Source organism: Oncorhynchus nerka, linkage group LG26 (assembly GCF_034236695.1).
Source record: "Oncorhynchus nerka isolate Pitt River linkage group LG26, Oner_Uvic_2.0, whole genome shotgun sequence".
NCBI classification, from domain to species: domain Eukaryota; kingdom Metazoa; phylum Chordata; class Actinopteri; order Salmoniformes; family Salmonidae; genus Oncorhynchus; species Oncorhynchus nerka.
In genome coordinates this window covers 25,829,987-25,837,868 of record NC_088421.1, presented here as the reverse complement: position 1 = coordinate 25,837,868, position 7,882 = coordinate 25,829,987, and positions in this window count along the sequence as shown.

The following is a 7,882-nucleotide window of genomic DNA, read 5'->3' as shown; positions in this document are numbered from 1 at the left end:
CTGTCCTTCACTCTCTCTCCTTCCGTCTGTCCTTCACTCTCTCTCCTTCCGTCTGTCCTTCACTCTCTCTCCTTCCGTCTGTCCTTCACTCTCTCTCCTTCCGTCTGTCCTTCACTCTCTCTCATTCTGTCTGTCCTTCACTCTCTCTCCTTCCGTCTGTCCTTCACTCTCTCTCATTCTGTCTGTCCATCTTTCAATCGTTTACAAAATGGTTCAGCTTTAATATCGTCCTCTTGCTTTTCATCACAACCTGAGCTCTCCATTGCAGAACAAACAGGGCTCGCATAATCACGTTGTCCTTCTGTAAATATCATGGGCCCCGTCTCATCTTTATTTTATCACCATCCATATCACTAAAGAACCCAGAGTGGGCCAATATCGCTTTGGCTTCAGGGTCAATGGGCCCCAGTCATATATTACATATCACCATGTGATGCACTATCATAAAGAGAGAGGGTAGGGAGACCAAGAAAGAACACATATGCACAGCATGAAGAATACAGAGACAAGTAACACAGCAGCAGGAAACACAAGCAAACAAGCAACGTACAAACGAGCAACATAACATCAGGATGTTAAATATATAAATCATGTGTAAGTGGAAACATATGCAGACAAATGTTTATGAGAAGAAACACCCTTCAACAAAATGCAACACACAGCAATGAAGCTCCCATTCTGGTTATTGACAGAAGCCTGTAACATAGCAGACCAATCAGAACTCATCTCTAGGCCTGGACAGGCCCACTATTATCTCAACCAATCATGGCTAACGGGAAGGTTCCTGTCTGTCTATTTCCATGCCTTACCAACTTCTAATATATATTTTTGTATTTAGACTTTGCATACTAGGTTGTTGTTAGAGACAGGGGGTGGACTATTGTGTCGTTTTCTATTGGGCACAGGGGAGGCTAGTGTGTTTAAGTTCACTCTGTTGCAGGTTTTACTATATAATTTCTTGCATCCTAACAAATTTCCTCATCTGCTTTCATGCGACTCCCCTATGTCAAGGCGTTTTGGTACATCCCTTACGCACTACGATTTTCTGCACGCTAACCTTTTCAATACCACAGGTCAATATAGTCTACCAGTCTAACTGTCTATCCTGCCATCTATCCACCATTCATAGTGACAATAGTGGTAGGTGGATCGTTTGTCCAGATCTGCAGTAGGCTAACTAGCAATCACACCACACATAAAAGTATTCAAAGCTGCTCCAATATGAATCCACAAGAACAAATAGGAATAGCTGAGGCCTTGTGCATGAAAGAACACATTGGGCACAAACCTCAATTCCACATTGGTTCAACATATCATTGAAATTTCATGGAAACAACGTTGATTCAACCAGTGTGTGGCCAGTGGAAACAGTGAAGACACACAGCTCAAAATTCTCCCCTATTTATCTTGTTAAGGGACAATACAATCATCTAGGCTAGCCTACAACGCCATAATACAATGAATAACTGCATAATTGTTTTCGAGTCCAAAATTATACTCTAGGCTGCAGTGAAAATGACATTTGACTAATGGCGCCAAAGACCTGTGATTTGAATGTTTCATTCCATTTGGATCACTTGTGGGCCTACTCTAGAGAGTTGATAAAATCTCAAAAGGCACAGTAGCAGGCCAGTCTGGCTGTATTTTTACTTTTGATACGGAGATGCTCTGTCTGTTACAGATCATCATTCTCCCAAGTCATCCTATAATAATGTGGCCACATATGCTCCCGGCAGGCCATTATTCAGGAAACTTAACACGCGCTCTGCCTCATCTCAAATCCATGTGGCTATTCCTTGCTGACCAAGAACCTAACGCTTTATAGCCTAAATATTTGTCATTTAACTTATTCAAATGTATTACTTTTAATATCTGGCATAAATACCAGTCCAATGTTTGTATCTGACATGCTCCTTCAAAATTCTTCTTTAGACATGCGCACGTTTGGCCAAAATTCCAGCATCCTCTAAAGGGCTTTTTACGTGAGTAAAGTACATGTCGGATAAAACATTTAATGACAGGCTGGATGGAAGCAGAAAATGCATCGGTGGAAAATGCTTTTATGCACAAATATTGATATAATAACTATCATATCTAAGTTAACTTGGAGTCACAACTGGGACGGCAGGGTAGCCTAGTGGTTAGAGCGTTGGACTAGTAACCGGAAGGTTGCAAGTTCAAACCCCCGAGCTAACAAGGTACAAATCTGTCGTTCTGCCCCTGAACAGGCAGTTAACCCACTGTTCCTAGGCCGTCATTGAAAATAAGAATTTGTTCTTAACTGACTTGCCTAGTTAAATAAAGGTAAAAAAATATATATACATATATGTTGTGTGTGTCCTTTATCTATTTGCACATTTTCTTACTTGAACTGCTTTGTTGGGAAAGGGCTCAAGTATTTTGCGGTAAAGTCTACACTTGATGTATTCTCATGTGACAAATAACATTTGATTTGATAGTATGCAGTTAATTAGGTTACAGATTAAATAAGTTACGATGAACTTCCCAGGGTGGTGAAAGTGCACAGTGATGAGCTTGGTGCTCTTTTCAAATAAATATCCAGGGTCTTATTCTGGTGACATGATGATCGATGCTTGGCTGCCATTTGACAAATAAAAACAATCCTGCTCTTTTGTCCATAATGTCATCATCATGTAGACTATACCCACACTGTATCTGTGAGCTGTTGGCTAGAGCACAGGTGTGAATACCTAGAGTTGAAATGCAGTTAGAGAAAGGCAGGTTGAGTTGTCCAGGATCAGAGTAGTATAGAAGGTGTCATATGCTGAGGCAGTGAAGAGTAGTAGAGGAGCAGGCGTCCAGGGCGAGGGATTCTAAGAGGCTCCTTGTGAATAAGCCAAGGCCAATAAGAGTTATTCATTTAGAAATTACAGCACTTTTTGTACATAGTCCCCCCCCCCCCATTTCAGGGGACCAAAAGAATAGCAAAAAATGCACTTATATGTGTATTAAAGCAGTCAAAAGTGTAGTATTTGGTCCCATATTCCACATCAAGCTTTGTTGGACGCGTTTGCTGTTTGTTTTGGTTGTGTTTCAGATTATGTTGTTTGCAACAGAAATCTAAATTAACATGACATGAAAGTTCACATATTCAAGAAGCATTTTAAAGTCATTTTTTGGTTGTCAGAAATGACCTCTCTTGTAAAGTAGTAACATCAGACATCTGCCCCTGTTCAAGTGCTGTGTCATATCTTAAAAACAATACAAACACAAGTCAATACTTTCTTTTGAAGGAGTAATGGAACTTACTCCCAGACTGCTGCAATGAGGTTGTTTTCACAAAGGCAAAGTTGCAGTGAGACAAAAGTCCCATCATATGTCATCAGTTTATCTGTTGGTCTCATTTCCCCTCTGGCCTTCCCTCCGTCATCTGGAGAACTGTTCTCCCTATCTTTCCACAGCCAATTCCCCTGCTTCAGCCGCTTGGCTATATGCCCTCACCATAATCAGTCATAATCTGATAAACATGTCAGTCTAATACTCTGCAGTAGGGGACTGTTGCACAAACAGATGTTTGTTAAGACTTCCTGTGCACATACTACAGTACAAAACGTGGTGGGTCACACAGACAGACATACTACAGTACAAAACGTGGTGGGTCACACAGACAGACATACACATACTACAGTACAAAACGTGATGGGTCACACAGACAGACATACACATACTACAGTACAAAACGTGGTGGGTCACACAGACAGACATACACATACTACAGTACAAAACGTGGTGGGTCACACAGACAGACATACACATACTACAGTACAAAACGTGGTGGGTCACACAGACAGACATACACATACTACAGTACAAAACGTGATGGGTCACACAGACAGACATACACATACTACAGTACAAAACGTGGTGGGTCACACAGACAGACATACACATACTACAGTACAAAACGTGGTGGGTCACACAGACAGACATACACATACTATAGTACAAAATGTGGTGGGTCACACAGACAGACATGCACATACTACAGTACAAAACGTGATGGGTCACACAGACAGACATACACATACTACAGTACAAAACGTGGTGGGTCACACAGACAGACATACACATACTATAGTACAAAACGTGGTGGGTCACACAGACAGACATACACATACTACAGTACAAAACGTGGTGGGTCACACAGACAGACATACACATACTACAGTACAAAACGTGGTGGGTCACACAGACAGACATGCACTAGCACACACATACAGACAGACAGACACATACAGACAGAGAGAGAGACAGAAGTGCTATTACTTGTCACACCATCCAACTTTTTTCAAGGCTGGTAACAGATGTTTGTCGATCAGATATCCAAGCTAGATGGAGAGGAGTCATTGAAGAAAGGACAGGAAACTACAAGAGCATACATATCTGCTGTCTAAGAGAAGAATGACATCAGCCCAGAGCACCAGGCACACACCGGTCTGCCTGACAACCCGTCCAGACTCAACACAGCAGTGGTCTAAGGCACTGCATCGCTTGGCTGCATGTGCCACCAGAGACCAGAGACTCTGGGTTCGCGCCCAGGCTCTCTCGCAACCAGACACACAATTGGCCTAGCGTCCTCCGGGTTAGGGAGGGTTTGGCCGGTAGGGATATCCTTGTCTCATCGCGCTCTAGCGGCTCCTGTGGCGGGCCGGGCCCAGTGCGCACCTCCGACACATTGGTGTGGCTGGCTTCCGGGTTGGATGCACGCTGTGTTAAGAAGCAGTGCGGCTTGATTGGGTTGTGTTTCGGAGGACGCATGGCTTTCGACCTTCGTCTCTCCTGAGCCCGTAGCAATGAGACAAGATAGTAACTACCAATTGGATACCACGAAATTGGGGAGAAAAGGAGGTAAATTGTCAAATATATATATATTTTTTTAAAGTGATAGCCCGCACTTGTATTACATTGAAAAAATATTATTTTGAGCATCAAATTAGTATCTATTTTCAGTGTAATTCTTCCATGCATCAAACCGAATATACTTAAATATCTGGGTAGAGTTACAGGAGAGGATAAGTAATGTTTAGGTTGGGTACCAGATAAACCTGATGACTAAGTTGATAAAACAGAGTGGGTAGTGTACTGTGCAGCTATCACATTATTTTTCACCTCATTGCACTCGCACCTTTGTGCGGCGAATTCCTTCATTTCTTTATTCATTGTAAATCTAGTGATGATGCAGATTGTTGAAGCACCAACACATGCCCTCTGTGTTTTGCAGGCTGCGCAGGTACACACATACCCAAACACTTACTGTGCATGCTGTACCGCACACACAGAAACACACATCCCTACCGGCACACCTTGATGGAATAGTTTCAGGGGACATTGGATTCCAGATCAATTTGGCACAGTAACCAAGCCCAACCAAACAAGAGAGAAGAATACAGTAAATCATGTTGGCACAAATGGAAAAGAGCAGAAGAGTCCTACCAGAAGAGAAGTGATCTGAGAGAGAAGAGAACAACATGATGAAGAGGAAGAAAAAAGAAAGTGGGAGAAAGAGTGAAAAAGGGAATGCAAACCATCTGCAATGTAAAAGCCTTGTTTGTACGTTCACAAGACGTTCTATCCTGCTACACTTACACATCATTAATACATTATTTCTGCACTAAATCGAATGAATACCTTGTATGTCATCAGAAAATGGTTATATATTTTGAGTTGAATAGGTTAATTGATTTATTTACATTTCTCTAAGAAAACACAATTATCAGATGTAAACCAGTGTTGATGGCAGGATTCTGTCCTTCAGACTGGTTATCAGTACTTTAGAGTGGGTTACTATGCAACTCCACGCTCTAATCCTCGGCGTTGAACTAAAGTTCACAGAAAGAGTCAAAGTGGGAGCAATCATCCCAGTACAGCAAAGAGAGACCTCCTGTCTCTACCCCTCTACACAGAACCTCCCAAACACTAGGGAGTCCTCAGACAGAGAGAGAGAGCGAAAGCAGAGGAGAAAAGAACAAAGCCTTACAAATCAAGATAATTCTCAAGTGCTGAGGGATTCGGGAGATAAAAAAAAAAATATGTAAAAAAGTGAGGGGGGGAGAAAATCCTTTGCATTTTAATGAAAATTTTGAATGGAATGTAAATAAAGGAAAGAATACAGAATTACACTTCCACATTACAAAAAAGCAACACAACAACCTCAGCGTTGGGTTTTGATGGAATTTTTTAACAAGGCTGACTGAGCGATTGTCACACTGATGGTGTGAAGCAGTCACACACTCACCTTAGCCAGAGTGATGAGAAGGCATTATGACTTGGGCTTAAGTCCAGGAGGAAGGCAATGGGTCCCTTGAAGAATAGACAATGTTTTCATAAGCCAATCTAGGACTATATGATTGGTTGAACACTTAGATGTGTCTGGAGCAATTCTAATTGGCTGGTCAAGGACACTCTGATGGTGCTATTGACCATTTTACTGAGTGATAGCGTAGGCTGGTAAACATGTCTTATTCATATTTCTAAAAAAGCTGCTTAGATGAAAACATCTATCCACACAGACAAGTGGACAGAGAAACAGAGGGAGATGGGGAGGTAGAGAGATGGAGGTAGAGATATAGGTGACAGAGACATATCTAGTAAGGGTAATAATGGGGCAATAGCTCAAGCGGACATGACAAACACGTTCCAGTGTGACCTTTCAAGTGTGTGTGTGTGTGTGTGTGTGTGTGTGTGTGTGTGTGTGTGTGTGTGTGTGTGTGTGTGTGTTGGAAGGACAGGTGACTAGATAACTCTGGAGAAGGCTGAGACTCTGAATGGTTGAGTGACCTCATACATCACCCTGGGACTCACAGCTGGTCTCACAGTGAAATGAGGGATTTTGTCCCCCCTGCTCGTACAAAGACATGCACACACGTGTGCGGAAATACACACACGCATACATGTGCATACACACACACCCACATGATATGAACACACACACACCTCAGCTTGAGAAGGACACGCTACCGTGGGTTACTGTCTGTTACCATGACACTGCCTGTCTGGAGTCCATCCAGCCTCTCTTACACAACCAGACTATCAATCAGGGAGCCTTCCCGACACACTTCCACTAGAGCCAGTAATATACACACACACACACACACACACACAATATTTTACATTTCTCCCCCTTTTATTCTGTACCAGACAGCATGTATTGTACTGTAAGTACACCAGTTATCTGACAAGAATCTGGAGATGTGACAGAACATCCTTAAACTTTTAGTATCTCAAGGAAACTTGCTGATTAGCAGAATAATGATCCTATTAGCAAAGTGACTTAACAAGTGATAAAATACATGAGTCATTTAGAAGAGTTCCATCTGATACCTTGTACAAAAAGCAATGAAGAAATCATAATAATTAGACTAATCAGCACTAATCCGAAATGACAACGGCAGAATCTGAGACCTAACAAACAGTGAAGAGAGAGAGGGAGACAAGACAATGAGAAATAGAGGATGAAAAAGGAAGCAAGGAATGAAGAAAAGTGAGAGAGGAAAGGATGACAGAACACTGAAAAGATGAGAAGGATGGAATGATGGGTAAAATGGAGGACATTTAAAAGGAGAAGTGAATGAGCATAAGAAAGATAATACAGAATGTTCTGTGTCCTGTCCTGTTGAAAGGAAGACAGGAAGTCTCCAGTGATGGTACATGGTGTGAGAGGGATGAATAGAGCTAGTCTGCCCACCAGAGCAAACACACATGCTCAGAATAACACAGCATTAACCAGTCAGCACCTCTCTATACCCTACACAGCATTAACCAGTCAACACCTCTCTATACCCTCCACATCATTAACCAGTCAACACCTCTCTATACCCTCCACATCATTAACCAGTCAACACCTCTCTATACCCTCCACAGC